Here is an 8,969-nt window from a genome sequence, read left to right on the forward strand (position 1 = left end):
AAGGCAAAATGTGTCTCTCCTTAGAGATGAGATAAATGGCAAAAACAGCACAGATCACTCGCTCTCACCTCCTAATTGAAAAGTTGGCTGCTGATCAAGAGCTGGCAGTGACCAGCTTAAGCCATCAGGATGCCAATATATGCTTCGACCTTATTTCTCTACCTCAAAAAAGATCAATCACAAATTAATGTTATATTAGTGAAAGCAAGGAGTTTTATTGAAGGGGGAAATCTATRAAAATAGCGTCTGAAAAAATGGTGAAAACAAGCTGGAGAGAAAACTAAATCAGACTGGTAGTGGAACAGTCAGCTTACTGAGTGCAAGTGAAATAATCTGGAGTCTTAATGGTATCTAAAACATGATATCGTGAAACACTGGTATATGAAAGGTTCGCTTTGGTTTGTTTCCTTAGAGGAAGCTGCAATCAATTTTATGGTTAAAACATCTATTCTAGTTAGCCACTAAGTATTATCTGCACAGTAATACTGTGTATTGCCATTGCTCCAAAACATTGAATGCAAGAAAAATGTTTCAGAAGTATTCTAGCTGTGTGATAAAATAGCACATTAGGATGATTCTGAAATAGACTTCTTGTTTTAAACTTGTTTGAATAAGTAAAGATTCTGGGAGACATACAAATGAAGCATTAGTCTCCACATCTCTTAGTGCTTGCTCTTCTCTCGTTTTAAAAATATTAAACACAAACCACTGAACACAGTAATGTAACAACATGATGTGAGTCCTGGACATGGATCTCAGGTGGGTGCACATGCCTGAGTAGGCACTGTCTGTGTATTGATCCTTCCCAATGCACATGGAGTGCCTGCCTGCATCTGTACACCAGGCATCCAAGCCTAAAAGACTCAGAGGAATAGCACAAAGAAAATACATTGGCATGGTATGGGAACTAATTTTCAAGCTTGGTGCAAGGAGCTTAAAAGTGTTTTAGAATGGGGTTTACATACTTGATAGCAGAAGATTTAAGGCCAGACTTTCATGCTAAACACTTGTGGATCAGGGAAGCAGCTTGTGATGTAGTCCCTCCAAGCTTGTCCGAGTTTTCTTCTACCTAGGTAAGAAATTCAAGGAAGCCAAAGACAGCCCCCCTCCACACACTCAAACACGTGGGCACATACCCTCAGTTCCGGCCTTGGATTGCAAAGTCATCTAGAGAGGGAGACAGACAATAAGAAATGTGCAAAACAGTATTTTACATGTTGGGATACTTGAGGGCACTGCCTGATAAGCACTGGTGATTTATGTCATGTGCCAAAGAGGTTATTGCTCCCACCTGTCTACTGTCCTCACCAGGCAAAGTGCCCATTCCTCAGCTATTTCCTTTGTATTTTGGAGCCTAATGTACTGGTTTAGATTAATATGCCAAACTGCGAGCTGTGGTGGCAGTGAAGCATGCACACTGCCCATTCTTCTTCTCCTGCTATGGCATCAGGACCATCTTCAGTTCCCCCAGCAGGTACCACCAGAGATGGTGAATCACACCCTCAAGGCTGAGAAAGAAATAGCTGAAGAAACATCCGCTGAGCTCGACAGCACCCAAGAGTGCTAAGACAATCTCTGAGAGAACTAAAAATAGACTCTGGGTTTTCTGATTCCTAGTCCAGCAACCTATTAAAAATCCACACTTTGCATTACAAGGAGGAGAAGAAGAAGAATGATGCATGGTGACACCTCTGAAGATTCAGCCAATCAGACTAAAATTCCTCAGGACCAGACACAGCTTTGGAGGTGGCAAGCAGTTTACACAGTTTTCATTTTAAAACTTAAGCCTAACCCCCTCCAAAAGAAACTAAAAGACTCAATCAACCCCCTGCACCCCCTCCCAAACCATAAAAACAAAGCACTCCAGGACACTGAAACAGATGGAGCATGCCAGCATTTGCTGCAGCAGGAAAAAAAGAGTTTATAGTGGAGGTGATGAAACAAGTCTAATTATAGAAGCATGAATGGCATCCCTATAATAAAACAAACTAAAAAGTCAACAGAACATCCTTGCCCTTTATTAAAAGCTTTGTGCATTTGTTCTCTGATATAATGCTATAGAAAATTACCTCCCTATTATTGGTTCTTCTCATATCATCCTGGATTTTACAAAAAATGCAAAGCTCTGATGCACATTGCTCTTGTAAAACTGAAGAGCATTTATTTCTTGTTTTTCAGCCTTGGTTTGCCAGGACAGCCTCATGAGATAAACAATCTTGTTTTCTTAAGGGCCCTGGTACAGTAGGAATTATATTCATTCTAAATTTCAGTGCCATCATGCTAACATTTCATATGAAGCAGAAAGCACTTCCCCACACATCAGTATGAAAATGTGAAAGACACCCTGGCTTAATACTACTTTAAGAGATCAGAATTCATCTTTCAGTGAGTGTATCACTCTCTCAATAGTGTAATGGAATAAAATCATATCATTCTTCTGTGCCTAGGGAAATAAAAAGGGCATCTCTTTTTCAGCAAGCAGGGTAAATTCTGAGTGAATTTTATGATTTAACAAGAACATGATGCAAAACGGGCTGAAATCAGTGGATCCACTATTGATTTCAGAAGGTTTTCAAATATGCTCTGAGGTAGAAAGATGTTTGTGAGTCATTAACTATTAGCCTGAATTTATCAAACACTAAAATAGTTTATTTGAAAATTCTGAAAGTTGGCAAAGAGTGTTTAAATTCCAAGTTTAAAATAATTCCAAATCTCTAAATTACAAAAGTATAGAAGTATAGTTCTAGAAAGGAACTATAAGGAAAAAAAAATCCTTGGAAGCTTTCTTTTTTGTGCAATATTCTCTATAAAATTGGTTTGAACTGTATTATCAAAATAGCTGAAGAATGTATAAGATTTCCATGACCTCTAGCCACTCTTGGTTCCTCCTCCCCATTGAAGCATGTAAATATCACAGACCTAGAGAAAGACACTGGGTCTTAGCCTCCAACCAGGGAAACTACAAGTTCTCTGAATAATTGTGGTCCTGTGTATTTTCCAGTTCCTGCAGCATTTGTGCAGTTCTGCCCCAGCAAGAGACTTTGCAGGGCAAAATCTGCTAGAAAGTCTACAAATCTTATAAACCTCTAGCTGGTTGCAGTAGACTTAACATTGTTCCAAATCTCTCCATTATTTGCTCAATAAATTGTATTGATCTGATCCAGGATAGAATATCAAAATAAGATCTATGCTAGATTTTGTAACTCCAAGCAAATGTCCTTTTACTGTATTATTTATTGTTTATCTATTTTCCCCACTTTTTCTTTAATATAAGCACAAACATTTCTATTTCAAGCTGAAGAGTTTGAGAAATATCTCATCCAGACAACATGCAAAACTTTCAAGCACTCCCTTCTGCCAAGAAGCCCAGTCACTACACATTCATTTGTGGGGTATTGCAAAGTGCCAGTCAGGATCAGAGCTCTTTCACACATGGTGCTCTGTCCAAGAGCACAAAGTCCTACCATCAGATACTCACAGCCTGTGAAAATGCTGCCTGACAGATGAGAAAAGTAAGGCAGGTATTTTGGGCCTCAAATGAGAGTTAAAAGTTGGCTGGCTGCAAGCTGAAAGCCAAGTTGCCCCACAGAGGCACAGGTCCCAGCGATGGCAGCTCCTAGAAGAGCCCTAGCAGCAGGCAGTGACAGTATCCCTATGTCAGTAGTCGTTCTGAGGGGACAGATGTGGTCCCCAGCTCATTTCTGATAACGTCCTGCCTAAAGCTTTGCGCCCTTTAGTTCACCTTGAATATCCCTCCCATGGGCCAAAAATAAAATGACCCTTAACAGAACTATTTCTTCCTGATTAAGGCTGCAACACAAATGGACCAAAGCCAGGAAGTTAAAATTAAGCTGACACTTTGTCCTTTAATTCCAGCTGTCAAGGAGAAGAAGAAGAAAAAAGAAAATCAGCTTCACAGAACCAGTTCTCCAGGCTTAAGTTTTAATGAAGTTTCAGTGTCCTGTTTTTTTATGGTTTATGTCCCAGGCATATCATTATGTCCCAGGCATATCATTATTCAGTGGGTTGAATTCTCTTTTTTATATTATTTTTTTGTATTTAACTTCCTTGCTTTTTAAAGTGAAGAGAGGTAAAAGTCTTTAATGGAAAGTTCTCCAATGCATATTAATTATCTAAGAGACTAGAATGACTGCTTTGGTTAAATACATATTTATAAATCTTTTTAAAATGTACATTATTTACTAATAGACTAGAACTGCTCTAAAAACAGCCATTTCTGCCTGAGTAGGTAAATATCTCTTTCCAATTTTTAATTTAGCCATATTATTTTAGTGATGAGGAAGAACAGCTCTCTGGAGCTGCACTGGTCTCCTGCTAGGAGTCCACAGTGCATAATCCTACATTTCTTACAGAAAATTCACATTCATTCACAGACATCAGGAATCCATCACCTGATGCAAAATTTGCACATTGCAAAAGTCACTAAAAATGCTGTACAAAGTGAGGCCCTAATTTGTAAAGATTTAGGGGAAAAGCTCCTTTTCTCATTGATCATAACAGACCTTTACCTTCTTATGTCTTCAACTCAGCACCGCAACTCCTACTGGGTTTGGTACCAATTTCGGACTAATTTGTGATTTATATTCACATGCTTTATATTCCCCAGGTTCTGCACTGAGCAGGAGGACACCAGGACAAAAAAAATCTGGTTCCAGCCTATTACGTTGAAGGTGGAGGATACTTGGAATCCACCACTCAAATCTGGTGTTTTGATCCCTGTCATTCCTTTTTCTTCCACTCCCCCAATTTTATAGGGTTGAAAACCTGGATCCAGGACATATGTCTATTTCTCACCTAAGATTTATAGGTGAAATTCAAAAGTATAAACATTGTTTCTGGTTGACAAAGTTTTATTTAATCCGCTCACCTTCTATGAGACCAGAGAAAAACAGAGGACAAAACCATGGCAGAGCATTAAAAAAAATCCTGCTTGTCTAAGAGAAACAAGATAAGCTTTTCTTTGAAAAGTTTTTTAGTCAGACATATTCTGCATAAAACTCTGCTGGGTTTATTTCCACATTCAAACCCCAAACTACCAGAGGTTTTTGCATAACTTTAGATTTTGTTGTGAAGAGCTTACACAGCTCTAATCTGCAAAAGAAACTCATACTGACGTCAATGACTGTTTTGTGCAGGGATCAAGGGCAGAATATGCAGTCAAGATCCCCTCTGCAGATAACCTGAAAGCACAGTTTTGACCTTACAATTCAGCAAAGAAAGCTAGATGCCAGGTGAGATATTAGTAGCCTAAAAATATTCACCTTCAAACCTGAAGCAAATGCTCAAAACATAGACTAAACCAAAAATTCTTACATGAGGTTTATATCCATTTTATTTCTTTCTGCTATCATGCACTTTTTATTTTATTATGAAAACCTGTTTAAGATATAACGTAGGTGAATTTGAAACAGACTCTCAACGTGGTTTCCGTCTTTATACTAGCGATTTCAGTCTGCAAATATTTGTGGCTGCAGATTTCACACCTACAGTTGTGGGAGCAAGTGTTGCCCTTTGGATAGCTTTGTCCTTGACTGCCACGTAAGAATAGCAATATATTCAAAACTGCAGGCCACAAAAGGAGCTTTCAGGCACAGCTTCAGTATACAGTGTTCACTTCTCAAGACAACGTTTCTCAGGCTTAAAGTCAGAGCATTGGAGAGAAGATATGCTTTATTCATTCTCATATACTTTTGCTAGAAACAGAAATAATACTTACACGTATTTCTAAAGGTACACTGTAGAAAATAGTCTGTTGCACCTGCCACAACACGCAGCTCTTTTCCCAGGAAGTTTGCAAGACATGGTAAAGGTACTGTCTTCTCTGCCTTTACAAAATGGGGACCTACTGATGTTAATTTTAAACTGTCAGCCCCAACCAAAATCCAAGGTTCAATCGTACCTGTACTTTGGGAAAGGCAGGAATCAGGATCCAGACTTAGTGATTGCTCACAGATAGTATCGCAAAAAAACTGCAAGATAAAAAGGAGAAGGGATCAAAGTGGGCATGAACTCTGGGAAAACAGTTATCTGAAAATGAACTTCACTGCAGATTCTGTCTCAAACTAACTGAGCCCACGATGATCTTCTACAAAGTAGAAATGCTTCAGCGTTTTATTCACCAAAGTGTTTGGGAGATTATTTTGATAAAAATCTTTTATTTTAGGGAAAATATACTTGGGTATAAGGGAACTGTCCAAACAGACCAGAAAATAACCAATGCCCTGTGCTTTCAAGGAAAGCACAAAAAACTGCTGTGTTCAGGCATTAATTATGGATTAAGCCTCCTTGTGAGGGAATTTCATTATAACCTGGTCACTATGTTGTTAGATTAGACTTCACAGTATGATGGCTTGAGTCCAACCTATTGTAACCTTTCTATTACTATGAAGAATATTCTTCCTGAGTCCAATTTTGAAAGCATATTAAAAAAGCTTTTTAGTGAGAGGGAAAGAACTTTTCAACTTCTATAAAAGTGTATAGGAAATTTAATATTATTAAGAATCAGAATTACCATCTGGTATTTTGAGCTCTAATGATTTTCTGACCAAAATAATGTCATGTGGCAATGAGACCCAAAGGTTTATTAGGTATTACACAATCTCATATGCAGAATACATCTGATCAGCCTTACTGGCTGCTCTATTATACAAAAGGGTAAAGAGGAGAGCCCTATTTAACATATGTAACCATATTTTGTGTACATCTGTCATAATCCACTCTTTGTTCCTTTTTAAACTACAGTCTTTAGTTTTTCTGTTTTGTGCACTGTTAACTAAAACTGTTTCCAGTGCTTTATATTTGGAACTTATTATTGTTTTTTTTGTGAGCAAAATCTGGCCGCGATTGAGGATAGCTTACTACATGAGGAGCATTAACCATTAGCACATATCATAATTGCTTTCTAGTCTTTCAGCATCATCTTCAATGCCATTTTGTACACATCAAAACATTTGGTTTGCTTGGTTGCCTACTGCTGCACAGTGTACGGAAGGTGATATAGAACTGTCCGCAGTTCCCAAGAACACTAGCAGATGTTTAAAACCAGCCTTGTAAATAACAATATGTTGTGTCACCATGTCTATGTGCAAGGGACAAAATTCAGGTTGTTTATCAAGCCTTAGCTGTGAAATGTCTTGATCTTTTGAATTATCAGGTGTGAAACAGTAATATTTCCTTAATTATTTTTTTCATAATTCAGAACCACTTGTCAGTGTCTCCATGGAACTTATGGGAGTCAGTAAGGTGAACCTAGGTAACAAAATGAAGCCAATACGTTAGGAGCGTCAGAGTGGTATTTCTTTCTGTACACTTTGCATCATGCCAACCTGCCATTCCCTGATCACTTTACTTACTCATTTACTTACTCATTTGCAAAGAATAAACCCCGGACTCAGCACAGTCAGCCAGCCTCCCTAATCACTTTGTCAGGTCAGAAAATCATTCTTTTCACATTAGTGAAAGGGTAGTTAGCCTACGCTTTCTCTCTCCGTCAACACATACAAACACAGACACAGACAGAGCATGCCTTTCCTTAAGTGCACATTTTACAAGCTTAGCAAAAAGCCATACACAAACTACAGAACTTCATGTCCAAAGCATGCAATTTTCAAAGGGTCATAATTCAGTCAGCTAAAACACTTTTTCACTGGCAGAAGTGCATCTTGCCAGTTATGGTTATTTCTTTACCCCAAGCCAGTTTTTGCATTGCTAACCATTTTGCTTAGAAGGCTGTTCATAAACAAAATGGTCAAAAGGATTTTTGTTTGAATAAAAAGAATGTGTTTCTGCCCCACTTTCCTCAGAGTAGCTCAAATTCCACCTCTGCATCCCCTTTTCAACCATTTTCTTTTAAACAATCTTAGTACAGAAAAAATTTGGCCCAGTATGTGCCATTTTCAGAAACTTATGTATGACTAAAAAGGAACAGAAACTATACACAGAAGAACAGCATTGGTATTTTTTTAGCTGTGACTTGACCTAACTTAACAGATTTGTATTTTAATGTGGATTTCCTCCCACCAGGGAGATTGTTATGCCCCATAAATCCAATATTCAGAGAACACAATATCAGCTAGTACTGAGGGATGAAAAATACTAGCAACAATATACAACTTGCCTAGGGTATCCAAAAGAAAAACTGAAGTCTTTGGTATTGGAAAGGACCCAGCCATCCTCTCCATAAAAGCAAACAACCATGTCTCTTCCAGCCACAACTCCCAGCAGCATCTGAGGCTAAAAGCACACTTAAAATTGACAGGGTTAAAAAATCTGGAAGCCACAGGTACGGGTTGTTATCCATGCTTCTGTGGTTAGCAGGCTGCTACACCTCTGCAATAGCTTAAGACTGCCAGAATTCGATGCACTTGGGTWCTCCACTTCCTTGAAGATTCAAGTGTCAGTCTCTCTCTCAAAAGTGAGGTATAAAGAGATTACYAGCAACATCATCTCATACCTTCTCCTATCCAACCTCGTAAACCTGAAGCTGCCCTTGGTTAAAAAGCACTGATGTTAAATACTAACACTGCTTCTCTCCTTGTGCCTTTCCCACTCTTCGCTTTTCTTTGCAGATTTCAAGGTGATGACAAAAGAGAGAACAGTCTTAGCATTTGTTAATACCCACTTGACCCACAAAAGAAATTCACTAGCATTCGCAGCTTCTAATTTAAAAACCATTAGACCGTTCCGCTTGGCGGACCAGATCTAAATATTCTTAAAGGGGTGGTTTAATTTAATCATTACCTTAACAAGCCCCCTTTTAAAATGATGATCCGCCAAATTCAGGGGATTTGTTTTGGAATCTGATCCAATAACTGGCTTTGTACAAAGAGAAGCATAGCCGCATCTGATTTGGTTCAGAACGGGGTGATAATCATGAAAATTACTTTGCATATTTAATCACTGTGAAAACATGAGTACAAACTACTTTCTAGAGATTACCTTAAAAAAAA

The sequence above is a fragment of the Apteryx rowi genome, unplaced genomic scaffold (assembly GCF_003343035.1).
Source record: "Apteryx rowi isolate R43461 unplaced genomic scaffold, aptRow1 scaffold_5, whole genome shotgun sequence".
Lineage (NCBI taxonomy): Eukaryota > Metazoa > Chordata > Aves > Apterygiformes > Apterygidae > Apteryx > Apteryx rowi.